Raw genomic sequence first — 26,067 nt, forward strand, 5'->3', positions numbered from 1 at the left:
GGAAATATAAAGCTTTAGTAGAGTAAACAACACATATTACAGTAAGTGGTTCAAAAAAAGCTTGGAGTGTAACATCCAGATAAGAGTCCTTTATCGTACCACCTGTTCTGTAAGAAAACAGATCTCTTCAGCTGGTCCTACAGAAGGACTTTATGTTTTACACACACTTGATAAGCTTACATGAATTTTTAAGAGCAAAAGCATAGCAAAAGCTGTCCATGTGTAGTTTAACTGCAAGCCTAATTTCTGATGCATCTTAAAATCGATATAGGAGAAAAAAAAAATTCTTTTATATGTGACACAGCACAGGAGAAACAGGCCAAACACAAACTGATAATCCCAGGTTAACACAAAAACAGCTAAGCAATGACACAATCAAAAACCAGTCGCACTTTCTAATATTTCCAGTGTATTTAATATTAACCTTCATGTCTGCAGATATCTCTCATAAACGCCAAACAAACAATGCTCTGTTTTCTCCAGAAAACCTCTCAGATGTAAGGGCGCAGCCCCCACACTGCCATACACACCCGAGGGTGCAAACTGGCCCGTTGTATAGCAAAATTTGATCATTTAGTGATGCTGGCAACTTTTCCATCTTTAGCCTGGGGACTGTGATCGATGACAGTTTTATTGAACGTGCTAGAAACAAGTATTTATCTATTTGCACTGTCTCTAAACTTCAGCGATAAAAAGATTGAACACAGCTAGAAATCTTTGATAACGTCAGCCTTGATTTCACGCGCTGCATCACGTTTTTATACCTACATCTCACTATCTCCTTTGGTGCGGTAGAAAGAAAATGCAGCAACTTCAAAGCAGTAACCTCATGACATTTTACACTCAGATGCTTGTTTACGACAGAGATGCAGTCCATCCATGACGAATAAAATGTCTGGCATTCATTCATAAAAAGTGAGAAGGACATCTGAGTAAAATGCCGTATTTAGCTCTCACCTGTAGCCCCGTTCTGATCACCTGCATATGTGAGCAAATTTATTTTTGAGCTGAGAGAAAAAATTTGTTAAACTGACCTTCTGTTGGAGGATTATCCAGGTGATGAGTACTTAGTGCCATTACAATCCAAAGGCTAAACAGTGGTTTTCAGTTGAAGTGTATATTAATGTTCAAGCTCAAGCACAGTGCAAGAAAGAGCATGCTCGTCCTTTTTAGACATTCTCAGGCCTGCCAGTATGAATTCGTTGTGCATGTTACTGCAAACCAAATTCATACAAATGGTTTTCAGTACGTAGTCTTTATATGCTTCATGAAGAGCTTTTACAAATCGTGTAGCTGTGTACTGTCACCAGGAGGCAGTGTAAAAAAAAAAAACATGGTCCAATTGGCAGCTTTTTGTTTATGTTTGTCCTGTAGTCGGTCCTTTAGCTTTGCCCCTGCTATATGGATAACTGTTGTTTTTTCTTGTTTGCATTGGATTGAAGAGTGTTAACCCTTTTAATGCCTGAACCATGAAAAAAGCAGAAAATTATATTTTTGATTTCATTTTCTTTCATTTTTTTATGGGGCGTTAATTAAACTTTTTTTAAATTAATTAATCAGTTGCTATTCTTGGCAATTTTGTTTTGTTCTTTTTGTCACTTTGTTTTGTTTTTTGCAACTTATTGTTTAAAAATGAACTGTGGAATTTATTATTAGTTTATTAGTGCTTTTTAGTTTGTTTTGCTCTGTAAAAAATCATTTTCTTCATGGCAAACTCTGTTGCTCCTATTCCTCTTCTCCAGCTTTTCGATGAATCCCCATTTCATCTACACGCGGCGTCATTACCACTGAATACACTTTGTATCCAATGGTAACAATGCTATGTGTACACTGTGTATCCAGTGGTAACGGGATCCAACCTCTACATTGGTTGGCTCCTACAGTTCCTCTCTCTATATAACCATATAGAGGCGATCGTGGCTCAAAGAGTTGGCAGTTCGTCTTGTGACCGGAAGGTTGCCGGTTCGAACCCAGTCTCGGTCGTTGTGTCCTTGGGCAAGACACTTCACCTGCCACCAACTGGTGTTGGCCAGAGGGGCCGATGGCGCGATATGGCAGCCTCGCTTCTGTCAGTCTGCCCCAGGGCAGCTGTGGCTACAACTGTAGCTGCCTCCACCAGTGTATGAATGTGAGAGCGAATGAATAGTGGAATTGTAAAGCGCTTTGAGGGCCCCGAAAAGCGCTATATAAATGCAATCCATTATTATTATAGATCTACGTGTGAAACCACATATCCAGTTTAATGGACAACATTACTGAAGATGACTTGAGCTGTGACATGAGCATCTGATCACAAAGCAGTGGAATTTCTGGAGCTCTTTGGCCACGCCAACACAGTGTATCACTCATTACCTGACCTAAGGGTCAAAAAGAAGAAAATCCATATCAAACAATGCAGACTTTCTTCATAACGTGCAAGTCGATGAGACACTGTAGTCTACACATGGACAGAAGTGAGCCTGACTCTTCTGTATACCAAAGTATTCTGGAGTCAATTGTGAGACCATCTGTCCAAAAGCCTAGCAAAACTAGGTCATGAAACAGCACAATGATCCCAAGCACACCATCAAATCTGCAAGAGAATGGCTCAGATGGAAAAGAATTAAGCTGTTGCAATGGTCAAGTCAAAGTCCAGACCTCAACCTGACTGAAATGCTGTGGCAGGACCATAAAAAAGCTGTGCTAAAAGCAATCCCTGCAAACCTCAATGAACTCAAGAAACTTTGTAAAGAGCAGTGAGCCAAAATTCCTGCACAGCAATGTTAGAGACTGATAAAGTCATACAGAAAACCATTACTTCAAGTTATTGTTGCTAAATGTGATTCTACAAGCTACTGACTCATAGCAGTATAGCATAGGGTAATATGTCATGTTGTTGTTCATCTGAGGTTATATTTAAATAATTTTGACACGAACCATATCATTTTTTTACTATATTCTGATACCTAAAACTTTCTTTTTTATCACGACTATATATACAAAAAATGTAGTTATCTACAATTATAGCCACATTTAAATTCTGTCCAGCTCATAGTAGAGGGGGTTTTAACCATATTTTACCCTGCAACGCCATCTTTATATCATTTTTGAAAATGACTTTGAAATGAATGAGAGCCCAATTAGGCAGTGAGCTGACAAGTACACATTAGAAACTCTTTTTTGCAACACTTTTCTTAATGCAACGGTGAAGACTTAATGCAGGCTATGGAGAAAAATTATCCATGCATTCATGAATATCATGCTTGAAAAGGTCAGGAAAAATGATTCTGTAATGATAAAGGATCTTACGCAGTAGAGGAGTAAAGAGTGTGTGTGTGTGTGTGTGTGTGTGTGTGTGTGTGTGTGTGTGTGTGTGTGTGTGTGTGTGTGTGTGTGTGTGTGGCCCACAGTGTTGGCTAAATCATAACCTTCAGTCTGCAAGACTCTAATTTTCCAGTCTCCTCCCCTTGCAGGTTACATAATGTGATCAGCATGAGCATACAGGTAATTATAAGCAATCTGTTCTGCACCTTTTTATCTCCCCTGCATCTCTAATTATGAAACACATGGATGAAAGAGAAAGCTGTAACAACCCAGACAGAAAGGGCAAGTAAAAAAAAAAGCCTTTTAAAAGGATAATCACATATGGATGTATGCAAGAGTAAAATCTTTGGGTTGTTGGGCTATCCACAGTTAGCAGATCTGTATTTGAATGTGTGTTGGTATACAAAAAATCTACAGACTTATATATATCGCACACATCTTCTGTCCTTGCAGTAAGAAAGAGTCCAGCATATCTCTGGGGTTTGGGGTTGTGGAGATAACCCTTCATCCACGTCATTCACATCCACTCAACTTTCTTTTTTGGAGACTGTCTCCTCCAGCCATGGGATATTTTTAGACAAATAGATGCAAAAAGCTTCCACTCTTAAGTTCAATGAGTTACTCAATCACAGGGACCGCATAAGTGTGGCTGACCATTGCTTGATTTACTGACTCTTCAGGCTAGTGAGTTACAATGACCTAGAGTTTCTTTCTCATCAGCTCTCACCCTTGCCTCTTCCATACCTCTTCCACAAGTTAAACACACTTTCTTTTTTCTGCAGATGGCACAAAATATTTTGTGCAAGTGTGTGATTAGCTGTCGTCAATTCAGTCTCTTTTTGTGTCTGGCCATTACCAGAAGATACTTGGTGTGACCAATGACCAATAAAGCTATTGCCAGTGTTTTCAAGCTGTTTCATGAAGCAAATATACACAAAATGTACTTTTTTTTTTTAAAAAAATGCATTTTGGGAAATGTTTAAGCGAGCGTAACAATTGAACTTCGACTTCTCTGAACATTAAGATAACCGACCCCAGTTCTGCTTTTCCAGCCAGTTAATTTTTGCATGGCCTGACATGCAAAATGGCTGTGCTATTTTTAGGCTTTTTTGATCTCTCGCTCTCTCTATTTAGTGCCATTTCTCTGCAAATCTGATAGAAAGCCTAGAAACCATCAAGAAGGGCATGCAGTCACTTCTTTTCACACCTTTTACACGGAAACATTGCCTCAGTTCACATCTGCGCTATTCATATATTGAAAATAAAGTGAGAACAGAGCTTTAAGGTCAAGCAAGCTTATCACATCTAAAATGCTATTAACACCCTTGCTGTCATCTGCTGTGCTCATCAGAATGGAATGAGTTCACAGATTACACACAATCCTAAGGCGTTCAATTTGAGTTCCCTGACGGAGTGAGTCTCTCTTCTCCATTCCAAATCTCTCAAGTACCTCCGTAACCCCCTGAGGAGGCCCCCATCTGAATACTGATGTATTCATTCTTCACGTCAGAACAAAGTGAAGAGCCATAATCCCAAGGCCCCTGCGCAAGGACGTCCTCCTTGAACCATAATCACCCTTACATCTCTTATCAGCCCCAGCCTGGAGAACATGATTAAAAAGTGGCCAGGACATACTGCCTCTGCACCTGGGATATGATTAGTCTTCCCTGCCGCATGTCAATCAAGCTGAGAGGTGCAGATTTGCAATGACTTGTGACCCCGACCAATTAGAATGACTGGAGAGTCACATAGCATATGCTGTACATTAAGTGGACCTAGCAGAAATAGCCAAATTGCACAAAGCTACAGGTGTGTGTTGATGAAGACACAGCTCTACACTTTTGACTACACTTCGGGAGACAGGCTGAAATCAGCTGCAACTGATCAGTTTCTATTCAATTCAATTTTATTTATATGAAGGTTCAAGGTTCAAGGTTCTTTATTTGTCACATGCATAGTTATACAAGTATAACACACAGTGAAATGTAGCCTGACACGCTCCTCGACATGTGCAAAAATTGAGGGGGGGGGGCTGTAGAGGAAGAACATTATATATATATATATATATATATATATATATACACACATTGGGTGAATGTGCAGTAGTAGCAGCAAGCAGGTGAATTCTGTACATTAATATGAATAGACATCTGACTATTTTACAGGATAGACAATATAAACATGTTTAAAATTAAAGGAATTTGAAATGTACATTGTTCCTTGGTTTAGTGTCTGGAAGAGAGTCCTGTCTCAGTCAATTATAGATGATGTGAGATGATGTGAGCGGGCGGGTGTGTGTGTTTAGCGCCAAATATAGCGCCAAATCACAACAACAGTTGCCTCAGGTGCTTTATATTGTAAGGTAAAGACTGTATAATAACAGAGAGAAACCCCAACAATGAAACCACCCCCTTTGAACAAGCACTTGGCAACAGTGGGAAGGAAAAACTCCCTATTAACAGAAGAAAGAAACCTCAGACAGAACCGGCCTCGGGGAGGGGCAACCATCTACCGTGTCCGGTTGGGGGTGAGGGGATTAGTGGCAAACAAGTGAGGCCCAAATCTGTAAGGAAAACCAGGATAAGGCAGAGGAGAGTTGAAAGAAATTAAAGTGAAGGAAGCAGACAGAGAGAAGGAAAATAAAACTGTGCAGGGCGCGCCACCGTGCAACCAGATATAGCTAGGGTTAGAAACCTGGAAAGCATAGTCACTCAGCATTTCTCCTGAGGGACACGTGAAACTACAGACATTGAAACAGTAAAACTCGCGAAATGGAAATCAGATCGAAGGAGGGAAGAGAGGCAAAACGGAGAATAACACCAGGAATCGTTCCGATGTATGTTTTTCACATCGTGTCTCCAAGGGAGTTTTGGTCCATCTTTTGCACAGCTTCACGTTACACCAGGAGCATTTTAAGAGCGCTGCATTCTGCATGGGGTCTTTTATTTTTGAAAATTGACAGGTTCATTATGCAGTTCCTTAGTCTGACTTCCCACCCTCCTGCTGCATGTGGAATTGCAAGCTTAGTATTGAGTGGATGAGATCAGCTCCTATGGTCACATCGGGTCTAGAATCCAATGCAGTTGTGCCCCATGTATTCACAGCATAAGGCAATGAATGAGCTGCAGAACAGCAACCGCAAGAATGGCAGTGTACTTAAGATCACCATGTTCAGCTTTAGTTTTAGTTTTAGTAGTAGGACCTGACCTGATCTGAGGGGTTTTTTTGTTGTTGCTGTTTGCTTGTTTTACCCCTATGGATTAAATGGGCCTGAAGAATTTATTGTGCATCGGTGTCTCCCTCAGTCTGCATGGAGCATCCAACTCTACTAGGAACGGCTTCCAAGACAACAGGTTGGACTTTAATAACAGCAACACAATAAATATACAGTATACTACTCCGATTATTTTGCTGTGGCCAACAAAAAAGGCAAGTGTACTTCTAATATTCATCTTAAAGAATTTAAGAGAGGAGGTGGTCTGGCAATAAGAGGAAGAACAGAGTATTAAGCAGAGAGCACGTTTCTTGTCTGCAGCACTATAAAATACCCATTTGGATATGATTCAAAAGATAATATTGATGTTTGATAAAATTCACATTCACAAATCAAAGTGAAGTGCAAGGCTGCCAGCCGAGCTGGCTGGCATACAGGTCGGAGAGGGGGAATTAGGAATGCACGGAGGGCTGGTTCACAAGATGGGGAGCTTTAGGAATGATGTACCAGGATCAATTCTAACAATGTTCATTTTCTGCATGCACCATTGGGAAACATAGTCAAACAGAGATAGATTAATATGATAGTCTTCAGGCCTGAGACCTGGAGTGGAAAACTTGAGTTTTCCCTGAATAAATATTAATGTAATGCGATATTGTACTATTTACCGACTCTGTGCATCTCACATCATAGTGCGTGTAATGGTTTTTTTATCAGTACATGGACGTTATCACACTTGTAATAGAAAAGAAAATGTAAGGACTTCTTCAATCACCAATGGATACACTAAATACAACTAGAAACACTCAGATGCCTATGCTGAATGTGGTTATACAGCATGTATTCAGGAAGAGTGGAAAAATGCCAGTAATTTGATGGAACTTACACACATAATTACATTTTCAAAATTCGGCCTAATTGCATTGGTTGGCTTTCCAAATGTCATCTATTCCACTTTTTGTGGTCATTCGTGAGTGCTTGAACCCAGAAGAGACTGTATACACTGCACTTGTGGTTACACAACAGTACACTATTCATAAAATTTGAATAATTGTTTTATTCACCTAGTATTTCTTGTGCTGGCTAATCGTTTTGTTAAGTGATCGCACATATCATTGCCATGGCTGTATACACTGGTGAAGTGTCATTAAATAAAAAGGTATAAAAAATGCCTTTGCTCACTATTACTATCATCATCATGTAGGGTTGAAGTAGAATTTCAAACCTGGAAATTTATATAAAGATTAGAACGACACAAATGATAACATGAATAATAACACGATTGATAAGTTGTCCGTCTACAGTGACATAACTGTAAGGTACACATGAAGCTTCTGAGTATATTCAATAAGGAAGATCTGTATTTCGCCTCTATACCACATGCTTTAAATCTCACAGCTCTTTAATCAATCTGCCTTTCATACTGTCATTTGTGTGACCCGTTTCCTCCTCATCCTGTCCAGATGGAGATCCTTGTCCAAGTGTCCATCTGCTTTTCCCCTGCCACCACCAGAGTCTAGACTCCAAGGGGTTCTGTCCTACATCCTACCTTCACTGGGATGATATGTAGCTTCATCTTGAGTCTAATCATCATATCGAGGAAAAGTTGCGTCATTCAACCTTTCTTATCAAAAAAATCTTACCTGTACTTCTTTGTTCTCAGTTAACTTAAATATACTCAAACTTTTAACATTTAATAAGGTCAGCCACATGAAACAGTTGAGTCATGGATTTAAGTAATCAGAGGCTACGTCTACACTTATCCGTATAAATTTGAAAATGGCGTTTTCCTCTAAAAACGCTCCGCATCCACACTATTTTTTTCAACCGTTTCCGAGAGTTGTTCGTCCACACTGAAAACGCTTACGTTCCTGTACTGCGCATGCGTGAAACGTAAGACGATGCGTAATTTCCGTCTTCCGTTTATTTACTTTCCGGCTCTTTGAAACGTCGTGGAAAAATGACGAGGAAAAGCACCGAGTTTTTTAAATGGACTGACAATGAGGTGGAGTAGAAAGTTGCTGAACAACAGCTCTGAGTAAACATTGTATGTACAATGTACTTCTGGAGCATGTGCAAACTGATATTAATCTTTAATAGGGCTGTCAAAATTGACAGCAAACAAAACACCTGCTGTATAATGCCCTCCGCCATCTTAGTTGAATTGGTCACATGACTGCAGCACATGACTAAAATGTGTCATCGTTTTCGAAAGCCTCCGTTTTTGCAGTCCACACTGCCACGCAAAAACTGCATTTTCAAATGTATCCACTTTGGAGAGAGTTTTCAAAAAGCTCATTTTTCCTTGACCAAAAACGCCGTCTCAGTGTGGACGGAAGGCCAAAATGGAGAGAAGAGTGTGGATATGGCCAGAGTTACTATTCTGCTAAGTTCTAATAAAACTGTTTATTTTTCGTCACAAGTAAAAGTTAGTAAAAGATTGAAAATTGAGGCAATGCGTATTTGTCCAGTTTTTATACTACCCATAGTTGTGTTTACCCAGCACAAGCAAGGCCATACACATTCCCTCACAGCAAATAAAACATGTGTTCTCAGATTTGTCTATTTCCCTGGTTACTTGTTGTGTATGTATGTTGTGTCTGCCTATACACAGCTGGTACTGCTGGCTGGATAGCAAAAACCTTTGCTCTTTGTGTCTGAATATATATGTATATACATCTATGGTTCGGCATACTTTCACCTATCCATGATATTTCCTAACTAGACAATAACCACAAATTGACAATATGAGGGGGGCCTAATTCCCCTGTGTATACATATAAATGGGCTTGTATGTTAAGTTAAGATTTTGTGGCTCATCTCTCGAATGACACAAAATAGTAGGTAGGTACTGGCTGCTATGGCAACAAGTGTCATAAAGAGGCAATCACCGACTACAATGCACAAGCCAAAGTTTTATTTTTGCAACACTTCAGTTTAATAGGTCTTCATTGGGAAACATGTTCAGACTTGTTCACCTGGCAAACACCTTGATCAGAAAGTTGCACTAACAAAAACTTGGAAAGCTCAAAAAAATCAATCTACTAACAGCCTCTTCTTTTCATTAGATGCCCACACGAACTGACGTTTTTGTCTTTCACAGGAAAGCGCCAGTCAATGTTTTAGGTTTTTCTTTCTTTTTTTGGTGTAAGTGTTTGCTTAACAATGACCCTGAAAATCAGAAATATAAAGGAGCAAATTTTAACTGACGCAGTAAAGGAGGAAGGAGCGGTTTAAGGGCAAAGTGGCACGGGAGAGATGTCCTGCCACCTTCCATACAATATCTAAAACATCCACTAATATACATTATTTGTATAGCATGTCTTCACCAATATTGTCAATACTGAGACAATATGAGACCACATTAGTCACTTCTCTCCATGTTATCCTCCAGTCCGACCTTCAGCATTCTCTAAAAAAGCTGGAAATATATTTTTATTTTTGGTTTTCAATCCAGTTAGGACTAGACATTACGAAAGAATCTTGCATTGCGCTTGCAATGAATTGTACAGTTAAACAGCCCTGAGCAATGATGGCAAAGTTTCAAATGGTAAAAATGTTACCTGCCTTTGTGGAAACATGCTTTTGACTCAGTTTGCAGCGCACTAATCTACTTCCCAGAAAGTTCAGTGGGAAAAATGTTTTGTCACTCATCCAAGCGACTTCTTCAGTCTGACTGAACTCATTTCTCCCACTGAAAATGCTACATGCAGATGAACAGAATCAATTTTTGGGGCTTTTCTTTACCTGGATGGCTGAGCATGCATCAAGACACTACTCAAATAATCAAAATATCTCCAAACTACTGAATACCTCTGAGCCCTCTTTTCAGCAGTGTCCTTATAAGCCCTGGGTTACATCCGTTGGGGTGTCATGTTCAGTAATGCTGACTGTTACATGTAACATTACATTAAATAGAACATGCAAATAATAGTTACATTTCAGAATTAACATGCGATATTTAGCACAATACATTGCTAATGTGCCTCGCAACTCTCTCACTTTCAGTCACAGTTAAGGCACACATTGTGCCCCTTTCTGATGTTATTCGTATACAATCGACTCAAAAATTACATTTTCCTCCCTCAGTTCATTATTGCTTCGTTCTCCAAGCTGAGCAATTCAAGATCCAGGGGAGACTCAGGCATAGCTGCAATAATGTGACAACATGACTTCAGATTTAGGTATGACCAAGGAATTGTGCTGTCACAACTATTATGATGAAAAAATGAACAGGGTGTTCATTCAAACATGAAGCTGAGATGTTCAGATGCCTTCAGATAAATGGAAAGTAGTGCACGTCTGAAAGGGGCTTTAAACTTAATCCCATCACAGCTGACACATACCCAGTCTGACAGTCAAAGTTGGAGCCTGCTTTTGTGTAGACCCTGTCCTTGTGCTATGTTAGGGTCAGTAAAGTTAATTTATTTTCTAATTCAATTCCAACAAATCCACCAGTGCAGCTATAACCCAAAGGCTAAAAGTTGTGGATTCAAGCAAACTAGTGTTTAAGACTGAAAAGCACACCTCAAGGCATTTTTACTTCTATTTACTGACAACCCAACTCGGTAAGTGGCAAAATTTTCTTCCAAATCACATCCGCCGATGAACTCCATTTAGCAAGCAACTTTACCTTTGGCTAACATTTTAATAATGGACATGCTTTCATTGTTGAATCATGCTTTGAATGAGCTCTTATATTCATTTCTAACTTAACTTGGTTTGAATTAAAATTGTCTGGTTGGTGTCATTTGCATGATTGAGAGGAGCTCAGTCATGCAAATGACACCACACCGTGCTCATCTCAAACACAAATCCCTGGCAGTTTAAGCCATCCGTGAAATTAGAGGTTAATCATGGATGATTACCTCAAAAAAAAGTGTTGCAAGATTTGTTCAGTCCACTTGTATGTCCTTTATTGGTTCCCAACTTTAATGTGTTATTGATTTGTAGTAGTGAAAATCTAACTTCCCTTGTAGCATAATAATGAGGATGAGGCTAACACAAGAAAGCCATTTATCTGGCTCAGCATGGCACAAAGAGAAATTATGCATCTCTCCTTCTTTATGAGTGTCTCAGGCCATTTCTGAACCCGTTATAGACGTGCTCTTGGAAATCCATCCTGAACTAAAGTGACCTAAAGAGCTTTGTGACACTGTGTTAATAAATGACTGCATACTGCCCAGGTCAATGCAACAGCTTTAGTTTACCTTGAAAGAAAATGATCAATATGCCATCTAATTTGTACACTGCATGCCACTGAGTAGTACATGAGGACTTAAGAGTGAAAATAAAAGAAGACTGCCCTTCTAACCTCAATCTAAGTAAGTTCTTTTTTTTCTTTAAGAATTAAGTTATCTGTTTTAGGTTTCATCTCTCTTCTAACTCAGATGTTCCATGCTATAAGAAAAGAAAGTGCTCTCTCTGTTAATTCAAAGGGTCCTTACCAGGTCTTAAAATTACATAAATACAACCTCAGACTAACAATATGAAACTGTGTGTGAAAAATTAAAGTGTGTGAAAAGTACAACCTATGATTTAGTCGCTCGTAAAACCACTTTCTGCAACAGTAACTCAGAGTTATTATTATTATTATTATTTTTTTGTATGACTTTTTTTATAAAGTTCATTAAGCTTTTGGGGTATTTGTTTATGCACAGCTTAAATCAGGTATGTATCATAAGGCCCATATCTGAGGAGCTAAGAGTCCGGCTTGTAGTACTGGGGTGTAGTAATTCAATAATGTAGTTGGTGCCCCAACCCAAGAAGGCAGTAAAAGTGAAAAACAAAATTTTAAAATGACATCTAAGCTTGACATTTAGCCAGTGCAAAAGCGTTATGTGATAACGTGTGATGATTTATGGGAGCTAGAAGCCTTGCAGTAGCCTTTTGGACAGATTGGAAGTGATTAATAGATACTTTGATCAGACATGAAAAGAGTTTGATACAATAATCGAAAATGTGAAGAGATGAAAGTATGTAGCATCTCCAATTCATGTTTTGGGTTTAGCAGTATTTATTAGATCAAACAAAAACAACAGTGGGTTAAAATCTTGATGTGAGAATCAAATCTCATAAAAATGATCAAAAATGACCCCAAGGTTCTGCACATTACCATCTATAGTGGAAGAAAAAGACTGCAATCTCAGTCTGACTTGGGTAGTGATGCTGTCTTTGTCTGTTTTGAGCTGCAAAAAGTTATTTGCAGTCTAATCGTTGATTGCATTTAGAATAGGTAATTTATTCAGTTCATGAGGCTTTAAAAGAAAGGTATGGTTGAATGTCCTCATCATGCAAATGATGAGAAGTTATGTTAAAGCTACTGATAACATGACCTGATGGGAGAATATATAATGAAAAAAGAGATCCTTGTGGGACACCACATCACAAGACAGACAAATCAGATTTTTTTTTTTTAAAAAAATGTTGGAAAGGTTCAAAGTAAGCTAATCCAGACCTGGCCCGGAAATCCTGTGAATTAAAATCTGATGGTTGACGGTAGCAGAGGCTTAGCTTGGGGCCAGTAAACCAAGGACTGAGCAGTCACCGTTATCTGCAGGCAACATTAGGTCATTCGAGACTTTAAGGAAGACTTAAAGTGTAATGTATCTCACTGAAATTTATCAAGAACATTATGCTTCTGCAAAACTTTCCTGAGTTGTGCTCCAACAACTTTTAGAATAGTTTAGAGATAAAAGAAGGCTTTGAGTTGGGCCTTTAGTATATCAGGAAGGGTCTGGATGAACTTTTTTCAATGCCATGTTTAAAGCTGAGGAGGCAGCTTTAAGAGACCACGGACAGTTTATTAACTGAAAACCTTAACAGATAAATATAAAATTAAATCTGATAATAAAAGTTGATAAAAGCTGAAACAAAACCCTCACTGAGAGGTTCATTTGACTTCTCTTACCCCAACACCGGCAGTTCTGCTAAGCTGTCACCCTAAGGTCATTTTTATTTGATTTATCAACCCAGAGCTTTTCAATACACCAAGCATTCAAATAAATGGGGCTGTCACGGCAGCAACCACAAACACGGACAGCTGTACTGGCAGTAGATTTAAATATTTTTACAAAGATAAAGTTGTAAAATTGAAAAAAAACATATGAAGAGGTGGATTACATAATATATACCACACCACGGCTGTTTCAGCCAAAGTAATGATGCGTGAATATCTGCGATGGGAACAGCTCCATATTAATGTATGTGCATGGGAATCACGGTTTGGTCAGCATCACTAGAAAAGTAGAAATTTAGTCTGTAAAGAAAAGCAAAAAAGTCCTGACTGTGTCTGTTATTAGACATATTCATTCCTGTGTCTTTATAATGGGGCAGTGATAACAATGAGTTACATAAATAAAGTGTTTTTCATGGCGATAATTTTAGCATTTTGTCTTTCAACTACAGCAAATAATAACTACAAAAACATCATTTACACCTGTAAGTACATTTTACATGAGAAGTATTTGCATTTTTGAAAGCTTATTTATAGGAAAATAAACTTTTAATTATAGCCAACACTAAAAAAGCAAGATGTAAAACTGCTCCTGAGAATGCTCTCGCCAAAGCTTATCAAGGGAAAGACAACTTTTGACAGTCTCTAAAAACGATTTATCATCTTGTTCTATTCTTCCATGAACAGTGACAGTATTTTTCAGAGAAACGATTGCTCGGTGAACAGTGATACTCTCTTATCTCAAACCTAGCCTGCAGAAGGTTAGGTTTGCAGCAGTTACCATGGCACCCCATTAAAAAGTAAAGCACCTTTATGACACTCAAAACCTGGGCTTAAATTTAAGGCTTAAATTCTGCTTTGTAGTGTAGTGTAGGGACTCACCTACTATATACACAGCCTTTATACTGTCCTCCAATGACTCCCATTAAGGTTTTATAAAAAGACTAAAAGCTTCCTGATGTAAAAGGTTATTTTAAAAATTCCTCGTAGGTGCTCGTTGACACTAGGATGCCTCAACCTAGACAGAGACCAATTGTTATGTTTAATGAGAATGCACACACAAACTGAATGCAAATAAATGGTGAGCTTTAATTAGCACGGCTTGTACTTAAACACAACTTGAGCAAAACCTGAGAATGCAGGAAAATAAAAGGCTATATATACAAAGCATTGATTGGGAGCTAATGGGGAACAGGTGGACACCATGACGCCGACTTTTCTTTTTGTTGTTGCTTAGAAAGAAAGTGTCAAAAAACACGCACACAAGGAAAGTAGACTGAGAAAATAAGAAGTAATAACTACCAGTATATATAAAAAGAAGTGACAATAAAACTACTATTAAAACTAATAAAGACAAATAACTAATATAAAGAGAGAGTAAATTAGAGCATCTATTTATAATAATCAAAATGATAGTGAGCACGTATTTCGTATTGACAATCAGTAACTAGTGCTCTGAGTGAGAGTACAATAACCAGACAGCCAATATTTGCAGTTTGTACTTGAGCCAACTCACTGAATTAACATTTATTAAATGGCTGCAACTGACTGGGTTTGCCACCCACAGTTGTCATAGCCTATGAAATCAACGCTTGCAGAGTAATTCTTTCACTTCATTTAACTTAGGCAATGAAGTTGACAGTTATAGCTTTGAATTCCTGCGACTTCCTAGTTAGGAAACACACTCTTTGATCTAAACTTTGATTTAGAACTAGCTTGCTATGGATGTAAAAACTGTGGCAGTACTTCATATATATACACACACATATAAATGAGCTGTATCCATTCAGGTTTTCTCCTTCCTATTCACAACAGGTAGATCTCGATTCTTGAAAGCGTTTTATCTGTGGCCGCCTGCTTTGCACATATTCTGCATCTCATTCATCACTGTCTAAACAGTTGACAAGCAGCGCAGTTGATATGGATCATCACAGACAGACAGATACACTGCTCTCAAAGTCACACTGTGCTCACAGATGGGCAAACTGTTGTAAGAAAACTGATTAAATAGAAAAGGTTAAGTGAAGTGCATGCACAGATACATACACGAAATGGCACTTTTTAGTGCATTGCTGCAGCTGGGCCACAAAGACACGAGTAGAACAGAAATGTTCTGCAAAAAAACCCCTAAATTTCTGTGCAGCCTGTTCAGCTTTTATCCCTAATGATTATGTTTTTAGAGTAGGTCTCTCATGTTCAGCGTTTCCTGCTGTTACATTGTGAAAACGCTGAGGAGAATCTGAAGGAGGATTTATCTTGTGTGTATTCTGAGGTTGTCAAACGCCTTGTGCATACACCCCATTGAGTACAACAGCATGCGAGTAAATGGCATGTCTTTGACTTTCACTATCTCTAGTTGCTGCGTGAAGGCTTCAAAGGCTAAACGATGGATGTGTGGCAGCTGGTTAACCTTCACAACTTTGGAGAGTTGGGCTCCCCTGTCCAATCCATCAATTGATCGAGAACGCAACGAGACGATGAATCATACTTCACTTTTTCTTGTCAGCGCCTCGCAAATGGCCCTTGCAGATGTAATACCGTGTTTGCTCAGCCTAGTATTTATTCACAATATACTCAGAAATTTTTCTTTAGCACTTTTCCTTCTATAACTCTTTTTCTTTATTATATAGTTTCACTTTTTATTTATTCATTCGTCTGGCTTTATAGAAATCTTTCCAATAGATAGATTCAAGCAAACAGATCAACAGAAAGCATGGCTCGCGATTGACTTATTTGAAACCTAGGAATGTGTGCTAAAGGTTTAGCTTAGAAAATACACTCACTGGGTACACCTATAGGATGTAAATCCAGTGAAACAACCTAACCCCACTGATAGCATGTCTGTGGAGTGTGAGAGGAAGCTGGAGAACCCATGCAGATATAGAGAGAACATGCAAACACTTTATGGCCCCAGCCATTTGATCATATTTCTAACATTTAGCAACTTGAAACAATAAAAGTTTCTTTAAAAAAAGGCCAGTTCTGATTTCAAAGTAAGTAAAGTAAGCTAGTGGCGCTGGCAGAGAAAGCAAGCAAGTTTGCCAACAGCAAGTTTGTGTTTATATATCCATGCTAGCCACCAATTACAAGCATAATGCACAGACACAGGCTGCGATACAAATAGTACAACACCTTCTTTATTTACTGTGTAGACTCCACATTTGGAAAATGTGAAGAATCACTTACAGCAACGATAAACAAAAATGAAAATATTCAAAAAATAACCTTTGTGCATTTGTATTTTCTCGTTTATTCCGTCAAAGCCACAGGAAGCCACAGGAGGTGGACAAAAGAGTTTTATATGTTCTGTAATTTAAGTGTTTTGTGTTCTGCATCAATAAAAACTGGACCGTTTGGGTTAATAACAACTGTTATCCCTCTTCCGCCTCTTAAATGAATCGTGGGTCAAAGCCTGTCCTCCTGTGCTTGATGAGTGGTTCAGCTGTAACACAGCAGGAGGGCTGCTGGTGCTTTGCTATCAGACTTTCAGACGTCTGGGGCCGGCGTCTGTCCTGCTTTTGTTTTAGATTATCTGTTGTTGGGAGACTTTTATTGAACTTACAGTAAGCAATCGAGTTCTCATCGACTCAAATAACGTTTGTCTTTTGTCTCCCCTCGCTTGAAAGCTAGGGAAACACTAAGGTGTTTTTAAAATAGGGCTGAATGTATACCCACAGTATACATTGTTAGAAAATTTGCATAAAGAGATTACATCTAAAGGGCATAGTATAAAAATCAATGATTGCTGTCTTCACAGACACAAGAAAGGTGTCCAGACAGTTGTGTAGTATGAGTAAGAGAGGTGTTGTATTTTTAAGTATAGATGGAAATCTCCAATCATAGGATACTGTATGAACTAGGCTACTCACAAGCTGTTTCCTCCTAATTACTTTATGTCATCTATAATTACAATTCTCATTTCACTATAAAATCTCACTACACAGCAGTTAACAGCATGTTGTGAGCCATAATTAAAAGATTCATTGCTTTTTCCAGCGTGTTCACTTGGAAAGTCCATGAAATTGAGCTGAAGGCTCCACGCTTACAGAATGTGACTCAGTATGATGACCTTTGATCCCTGCAAAGGTGGCTGCAAATTGGGCTTTCCTCCGGCGCCCTGGCAGCAAAATTTGTCTATTATAGTTGTTTTTGTTCTAACTGTGACCTTGATTTTGTTTTGACAGAATATAAATCTGTTTGACTAAATCTTGACTTTCTATTATTACCTTAATTAAGTCTGTGCTGTCTGGTGGGAGCTTGGATGACAAAATAAAGACACGCTATTCATCTCAGAAATAATTGTCAGAAAGAGTGAGAAATAACCACCAGGTTTCATATTGTCAAGTGAATCTTAAGGCCTAAAGCTATGATTTTAGAAGTTACAAATTTGGAAAGCTGATTGTGTTGTACTTTTGTTGTTGTTCTTTGAAATTAGGTGACAAAGTTAAGATTAACCTCAAAACTTTCCAAAGTGCCTTAAGTAGTTAGATTTAGTAATTACAAGACAAAGTGTATATTGGCTTGGAGAGCTGTCTTTGTTCTGTAAGCTAACACACAGAGATCAATGACACCATCAATAATGTTCTCTCTTTAAGTTGGCTTACTCACAGGCTAAACAAGAGTTTAATACTTCCATTATGGTGTATCGTGTAAGTAAATAACAACAAATCTATTTGGTTCCAAACCTCTGAATCTCTGACCAAACCTCACTAGTTTGAGCTGATGTGCTGTCCAGGGTATTCTGTCCCTTTTGACCAATGATCACTAGCTTAAAAAATATCAATCTGAAGAAATCTTTTTACACCACTTTCTGTAAATAAACCTTAAATCGATGTTTCTTCAGTAGAAGATCCTGTGTTAGTCACTTCAACAAACAATTATCACAGCTTCTGCTTTGTTTGAAGAAGAACATTAGACGGCAAAACTAAGCAAAATACATCTTGTCACACATAAAGAGAAAATGTCAGATTGAATGATCAAGTTCGGCAAAATGGGAATTTAACCTTGCTCTCAGCCCGAGTAAAGTTTAACTTAAAATGATGAGTGAGAGAAGCTAAATGAGGGAAGCTAGTCCAAAAAAAACTAGAAACTGGAAAAAGGCAGTGTACCGTACTAGAAGTAGTTGGTAAGTGACTTTTCTCCAACTTCCATAATTTTGTGGATCTATACTCAAAAGCACTGAGGTGAGTGCCTTGACTACTGCTCACTAGTATGGGTGGAAATTAGAAAAGTGGAGAGGAATACCTGAGTGCCATTAGAATGCTGTGTTTACCATGAGAAGGACATTGTTAATGTAACCTTGAGTGAGCAACTCCACCAGCCATATTAGGACAATGAATATGCTAAACATGACCCATGGCTCCAAGAATGAAAACAAGAAGCCTCCTCAGCTGGCAGACAATATTTAACCTTTTTTTTCTTTTGTTTTAAATGCATATTTAATGCATACCAACTATGTGTGAGCATTCAGTCGTGTGTGTGTGTGTGAGCAAGCTGCAGTGAAGACTAAATGAAGTGAGGCAGATGCAGAGCACGACAGCGCTGTTCCTTCCTACTCGCAGGAAAAGAGACTTTGTTAAGGACTAATGATTGTCACTCTGTCCCCTCACTGAGAGGCAGAGAGTACATGATGATAATTAACCTTCAACATAATCAGCTAAGACCTCAAAAGCACCATCAAACAAACCATGAGGGCTGGGTCATGTATAAAATTACAGTATGCAACACACCTGTAAACTAAATGAAAATGAATACCCAAACATCTGTGATACCCCTCACTTCACTGAACAACAGTTACTCATAGTTTTATGTTACACCATACCAGTACCAGATTTGCTTTCAGACCTGCCTCAAATCTTCATGGCATTGATTAAACAAGCTGTTGAAAACACTCCTCAGAGACTTTGCTCCATATTGACATGACAGCGTCACACGTTCCACCACATCCAAAAAGTGCTCTTGGGTTGAGATCTGTTGACTGTGGAGGCCATTTGAGTACAATGAACTCATTGTCACACTGAAGAAACCAGTTTAAGATGATTTGAGCTTTTTAACAAAGAGTATTATCCTGCTGCAAGCAACCATCATAAGAATGCCACACTGTGGTCGTGAAAGGACGGACATGGTCAAAAGATTACTTGGGTATTTAAACAATTCTCATTTGGTAGTAATGGCCCCAAAGTGTGCCAAGAAAATATCCCTCATAGGATGGATGGATCCTCGCTTTTATGTTGTTTTTAGCAAAATCTGACCTTACCATACGAATGTGTCAACAGACATTAAGACCCATCAGTTGGACAACCTTCTATTGTCTATCTAAGCTGACAGCTGTGGCACCCAATGTGGTCTTCTGCTGTTTAATACATCTGCTTCCAGCCTGAACATGTGTATTCAGAGATGCTTTTCTGCATACCTTGGTTGTAACTAGTGGTTATTTGAGTTAGTGTTGCCTTCCTATCAGCTCCAAGCAGTCTGGTCATTCGCCTCTGACCTCTGTGAACTGCAGCTGACTGAAAATTTTCTCTTTTTCCAGACCATCCTCTGGAAACCCTACAGATGATTGTGCAGGAAAATCCCAGAAGATCAGCATCTTTTGAAATACTCAGACTAACAACCATTCCCCATTGTGATGTTCAATTTGAACTTCAGCAGGTCATCTTGACCACGTCTATGTGCCTAAAAGCTTTGAATTGCCACCATGTGATTGGCTGATCAGATATTTGCATTAACAAGGAGATGAACTTGTGTATCTAACAAGGACAGCAAACACAAGCATCCCAGCAGATTTAAACACTGTCCATATAAACACTGACTGACCACAGTGTGTGAAAGCAGAAATTCTTAAAAATTAAAAACATGGGTCACCAATTGACGATAATAAATTTTTTAGTAGATGCTGTACTTCCTTCCTCTGCCTGACCTCTCACCGACCCAATAACAATAATTCTCAGCAGAATTTGTATCCATTTGTGCCGACGTGTTCATCTGTTAGATTACAATGAACATTTCAATAAATAGCAGGCTCTTGTTTCTGCAAATGAGGTCTTCACCCTTCCCTCTACAGCACTGCTACCATAATAATCATTATTTGTTTTGCTAGTAATCGTGTACCCTTTAAAAAGCTGTAGCAAATGAAGGCCCTTGAATTACCATAGTCATAAATATTCATCACTACAAAATTCTTAATTTAGGAATTTCTAGAGTATTATCAGTGCTGCAGCTAACCGGGGCGGCTTTTCAGTAATTGGAGCCCGTGTTAGAACATAAATTCACTTATCCTAGTCTAGAGGTCAGCGAATAACAGTCTGTGAGAAAAATGTGGCTCATGGCCCAGCTGTAAATGTTACATAAATTACAGGAGGTATGCATATAAAATGGATAATGTGAGAGCTATTAATAAGTGCATAACAAACAATAAGATATATCGACAGTAAAAAGTCAAAATTAAGGTCTGCAGTGTGTCTCCACCGCAACAAAAGACCAATGTAGACCCAAAATATACTGAAAAACTGCTGTAAACTGCCCCGCGGTGCGCTATAAAATCATTGGAACTGTTTTGTAACGCACCCCGCCGCAAACAAGCGAACTCCGGAGAACACAAACAAATAAATAGAAGCCAGCGAGAGGTAAAGTGAGCTGCACTCCACCCATCTCAGAAATGAAACCATAAAGCACAGCCATGAAATTTACAAACGCAAGCAGAGGAGTTGAATTTGACCAAATAAAATTGTGTAATTGACCAGCATGCACACCTTCTCCTGGTGCGACACAAAAACAGAACCATCGCGCCTTAACCCACGACACTAAAAATAGAAATCCACATCTGTGTGAGAATCCAAGTGGAATCCTCCCACCCACTTTCAAACATCTGTGACAGAGACTTTACCTGTGGGCCACTCCTGTGCAGCTGGTCTGGGACCTGGAAAAACCTGGTTTGTGGAGACCTGAAGCTGAATTGGGTTGGATATAACCAAACTGAATTCTTTTTTATTTTAATCTGTCACAGGTGGATAGTTAAGCTTAACAGTAAATGGAGACATTTAAATGAATTAAAGGCACCACTGAAGTCCTACCAAGCCAAGTCATAACAAAATTATACCCAACATATGCTTGCTTTTCATGCATATGAGGCTAAAGGAATACAGTTTGGCAGTGTTGGAAGATTAAAAGGAAGAGGTGAGGGTGAAATGTGAGAAGATTATCTCAAAATAAATTCCACTAGACCTGAAGCTGTTTCAGCTTGCTTTGTATGCATAAGAGGGCAGTTAAAAAAAAACAAAAACAACAACAATTAATGAACATCACTTGGTTGTTTTAATCCCTAAAAGCTTTTAGCATTGTTTTGGCAATAAAAAACAAACTGGATAAAATGAACAACCTTCCACAGTAGCATATAAATTATATATATGAAATTCACTGTAGTAAGAATATGTGCAGCTTTGCTGCTAAATTTAGCTAAATGCTTAGCGAGATGCTAATTGCGGCTAATATTAGCATTAGCCCAGGAGAATGCTTGCGGCTAATTTAGTCATTAGGGTTTAAAATGAAGTTCGAATAGGCAGTCATACACTCACTAGATTCACACTGAACTTTTAGTCTGCAGGTGATGAGGGGATACATCTCCAGTACAAAATAATTTCCCCCAAGGATCAATAAAGTATTCTGATTCTGAAGGCTGAACATAATTTTCCTAAATTTAGCCTAATGGAGTAAGCTTTTCAAACAAAATGTGCATATCACCCACACTTTTAAGTGTTCAAATAATCTTGGTGAAAATGACACATACTCTGCTGAAAACACCTGAACATGTCCTGCTTGATTTAATGATACAAACCCACAGCAAATTAGAGAAAATGCTATACCCCAAGCCTAGGAGTGGAACTTGCATGAAGTGTGAAGGTTTATAATCCAAGTACATTAATAAATGCTTATTTTAGCTGAAGATCAGTGTCTAAAGGTTTGTACATGTGTTTGACAGTCGTTATCTGTGCAATAAATCCTGAGCCACCTCTCATTACTTCTAATTATACATTTTTGTCATTTTTTAAAGCGGTCTTGAGCAGTAATTCCCCAACATTTCTGAATGTTTTTCAAAGTTTTTTCCTTTTTCAGTCCTTGCACCTGACCTTTTTTAGAGGAAATATCTGTCTCTTAAGCCACTTAACACTTAACTGTGAATAATTCAAGAACAAAAAAAGGCATCTCATCTGGAGCAGATGAATAGTGTCTAAAAGTCATGTCCATAAGAAAAAATCAGACCCGATACAGTCACTTAAGCTTCATCAGGTCTCAGTGGAAGGGTGGTTGTCAACAAGCCATTCTTAAGAAAGGGAAATGGAGAAAAAGCAGCAGTATGCCAAATTACACAACAACTAGACTACCGGTAAATGAGTGGCAACAGGTCTCATGGAGTGATGAATCCAAATTTGAAATTTTAAGTTCAAATTCTTGTCAATTGTTATATGACGGGGGTATGGAGAAAGGTAAAACAGTGACTGACTACGGCCACATGCAAATCGTGGCGAGTGCTACATTTCAAATTGGTGGAATTATGAACAAAGAAAAGTGCCATCAGATTTGAATCCACCGTGCAATACCATCTGGAAAGTGCCAGACTGTGACAAACTTTTTTCAGCATGACAATCCCAAACACACAGCTATGCAGTAAAAGCATACCTGGACAGAAAAACACACAGTGGATTCAGAGTTTTGTACAGTAAGTGATATACAGCAATCTGTGTGGAGTTTTCATGTTCTCCCTGTACTCCTGTGTGCTTCCTTCTACAGTCCAAAGATGTGCAAGAGTTAAGGTTGGTGATTCTAAATTGGCTGTAGAGGTGAATCTTTCTGTTTCTCCATGTGTCAGCCCTGTGACAGACTGGCAACCTGTCTAGGGTGGATGTGTATGTATAATTTAGCTACCTGGCAGTACTGACCAGTTATTTGTATGACTGTCTGCCCCCAAACACTATATCGCTTGGAACAAAATCTGAATTATAACTTGCAGCACAATAAATAGTTCATATGTACCCAGTTTGTGATTACATATAAACCTTTCCAAGAGTATCAACAATCCCGGTTATGGGCTGTCAAACTAAAGTGTTCTTTTCAGGCATCAGCTGTAGCACTTGGCATCCAAATCCCGTGAACTTGAATTGCCAAGCTACAGATAAAATTATGAACGTGAAATTGATTCTGTTGCACAAATATCTGACTTATAACAAGAGGGAGAGCCAGCTAAGCAGTTTGTGGTTATGGATGAAGCATTTACTCATTCTGAGATCAACAAAAAAGTACTTGAGCTTGCAGAAATGCAAACATCAGCTGGCACAAACAGGTGGTTACCTTGTGCCTGCCAATCAAGTTCTCAGGAACTATTTTATTTTTGCAAAATGGCAAAAAAAAAAAAAAAAAAAAAAAAAGCTCAGCAGAAATGATATATTTTTAAAAGAAAATAAAGTACAATTTATCATAAATTACTTCTCAATGGGTTGCATTGATGCTGTGGAAGGCAAAGCCACATAACACAAGACCTGTGGAATTGAAAATAGACGCCTGTCTTTGTGACACGAAGAGACTGTGAAGTCTTTAATGGACAGAAGCAAAACAGCTCTTTTTTTACCCTGTTTGTAACTGTGACCCGCCATTATCTCTGGTCACACCGAGCACACATTTCAATTAAGCACTGCATCACTGCACATCACATTAATTAAAAGAGACTATAATAAGTCAGGGTTTTTTCTACCATCATGCTATAAATAACATAAAAAGTCTGAGGATGCTACGGGCAGAGCCAAACTCAGGCACCAAGCTGAACCACAAGGTGGAGCCAAAAATAAGTGCGTGTGTTTTTTTTAGCCATCTCCTTCTGTGTATCTCATTTCATCTTCACGTTCATCCGTCCCTTCTTTATTCCCGTGTAATTAAAAATAAAACAATAACAAAAAAACGAACGAGTACAAGTATATCACTCCAAGTCTGTAAAGAGCATAAATCAGCATCTAACTGGAGTAGAGCAGCCAGCCTATTGATCACACCCTTGGTGAATTTAACACTTGGTCTGAATCAGCCCACTTAAAGTGAATACTTTCTCCTGTCATTCGTCACGACTGAAACGTCTGCGACTTCTGCCTCGTATCCAGCAAATGATGTTTGATTGCTTATTGAGCCGCGCTCTCAAGTCACTGCTGCACAAGGACAGTTTCCATTCAGCCCAGCGTGCAACAATTAGGCTCCAGTTCACCAACGCAACTGGCTCATTAAAACCAGTAACATACAGACTCACAGGGTACAAATCGCCAGCTTAAGTATTTGGTATCAGACAGGTTAAACCCCCCGTTTAAGTAGTGACCAAAGAATAGTCCGTGCCTTAACTTCTGATCTACAGATCCAGCAGCATTAAATGTTTAGTCATTCGTTGCCGCATCTTACAGCTTCTTGCTTCCCCCCCAACTGCCGTTAAACCCGTTAAGAATGGTTTCTGTTGCTGCATATATTGCTCTCTTCACATCTTAATAAGCAGTTTCCCTTACCTGTGCTGCGTCTTGTCTGCGTTTCCAATATTCTCCCTTACTTTTGCATTACGTCCGCTGCCCAGAAATACGTCAATTTGCAAGAAAAAGCGTAATTGAAGAGTAACTCAGTTTCCCTCTGTATAGTTCTCTGGATCTTGCTCCGCGTCTCCCTCCACCACGGAGACTCCCAGGGCAGATAAACGGGCAGATAAAATGCGTTACTGATAAGATCAAGAGCAGTCCAGTTTAAATCTGATCTTTGGATGACCAAATCATTTCCCGCTTTATAGGACAGTGGAAAAACAGCCACATCCCCGTTAGTTGGAAAATCCCTCCTCACTTTATCTCCCGGAGAAAAGCAGTGTCTTTTTCTTCCCCCCACACACACCAGCGAGCAGTTTTACTCTCCCTGCTCAGCCTTTAGAAAACCAGTTGCCTTAAAATCTGATAGGCCCGCTGAACTGCAAGGTTTATCTGTTGGGATTATTCTAACGGCACCGGTGATGCTGCGTATCCCGCATCCCACTTACGGGCTGCGGCTGAGGTAAGAGCGAGCGCGGAGGAAAAAGCCAGGGAACGATCGCGCTTTGTGCGGTGCTCCTCCAAACAAACGTACCTGTGAAACCCTCTCTGTAGAAAACACCTATTTTACATTGTGCTGTATGTCAGACGCACTCGTGTACAGTCGGCTGTATCCACTGCGGTCCGGTGGAAAGATGCAGGGCAGACTGATAGAGGTGCGGGCGAAGTCTCCCCTTCTTCTCATACGCGCTGCCGCGCACACGTTCACAGAGGGGGGATTTTTTTTGTGCTGTCCTCAGACGTGGAAAGGAAGATGCTCCTGACTCTTAATGTATTTATAGCAGTGTGTGTGTGTGTGTGGGGGGGGGGGGGGGGGGACCTAGAATAACACAAACTACAGATGACAAAGAAAAGGTCATCTGACATTACAGGAACATATATAAAAGAGGGGAAAGTCTATATTATTCATGTTCTAGCTTTAATATAATCTTAAAACCGGACAGGATTAATAGGATTAAGAAAAAAGCCTCGGAGTGAAACTGATTATTTCTAGGATTATT

At 39.1% G+C, this 26,067-nt stretch overlaps 1 protein-coding gene across 2 annotated transcripts in view; it reads right to left on the bottom strand.

The window, feature by feature from the left end:
- grik4 (glutamate receptor, ionotropic, kainate 4) overlaps positions 1-25,743 on the bottom strand; it is a 362,487-nt gene extending 336,744 nt beyond the window's left edge. Inside the window, exon 1 of one of the 2 annotated variants that reach the window (XM_076873193.1) lies at positions 25,602-25,743. The gene's annotated coding sequence lies outside the window, so the exon portion shown is untranslated. Of the gene's footprint in view, positions 1-25,003 lie in introns of both variants that reach the window. The other variant, XM_004543748.3, reaches the window with a different exon arrangement.
- Positions 25,744-26,067: the final 324 nt, after the last annotated feature.

This window comes from Maylandia zebra, linkage group LG14 (genome assembly GCF_041146795.1).
Source record: "Maylandia zebra isolate NMK-2024a linkage group LG14, Mzebra_GT3a, whole genome shotgun sequence".
NCBI classification, from domain to species: domain Eukaryota; kingdom Metazoa; phylum Chordata; class Actinopteri; order Cichliformes; family Cichlidae; genus Maylandia; species Maylandia zebra.